A 617-nucleotide genomic window follows, 5' to 3' on the forward strand; every position below is an offset into this window, starting at 1 on the left:
AATGTCTTCCTCATCAAGCGATGAAGCAGATAAAGCTTTTGATGAAATGGTCGACAAAGTTGTTGATAATTTCATAGACACAATAGTTGATGGTCAAACCAACTACCGGAAGAAACGAGCTTATATCGAAAGAGATCGAGAGCGAGGACACAATCAACTATGGAAAGACTATTTCATGGAAAATCCTACATACCCACCTGAAATGTTTAGGAGGCGTTTTCGAATGAACAAACCACTGTTCCTTCGCATTGTCGAGCGTCTAAGTAGTGAAGTTCCATACTTTCAGCAAACAAGAGATGCTGCGGGAAGGTACGGGCTTTCTCCCCTTCAAAAGTGTACGGCAGCTATACGTATGCTCGCATATGGTCAGTCGGGAGATACATATGACGAATATCTCTGACTTGGTGACAGTACATCACGTTTATGTTTGGCAAATTTCACTGATGCAATAATACAGTTGTTTGGAGATGAGTATCTACGAAGACCTACCCCCGAGGATCTTCAACGATTACTCGATGTTTGAGAGGTACGAGGGTTTCCGGGGATGATAGGCAGCATCGACTGTATGCACTGGGAGTGGAAAAACTGCCCAACGGCTTGGAAAGGTCAGTTCACAC

This window comes from Brassica oleracea, chromosome C8 (genome assembly GCF_000695525.1).
Source record: "Brassica oleracea var. oleracea cultivar TO1000 chromosome C8, BOL, whole genome shotgun sequence".
NCBI classification, from domain to species: Eukaryota; Viridiplantae; Streptophyta; class Magnoliopsida; order Brassicales; family Brassicaceae; genus Brassica; species Brassica oleracea.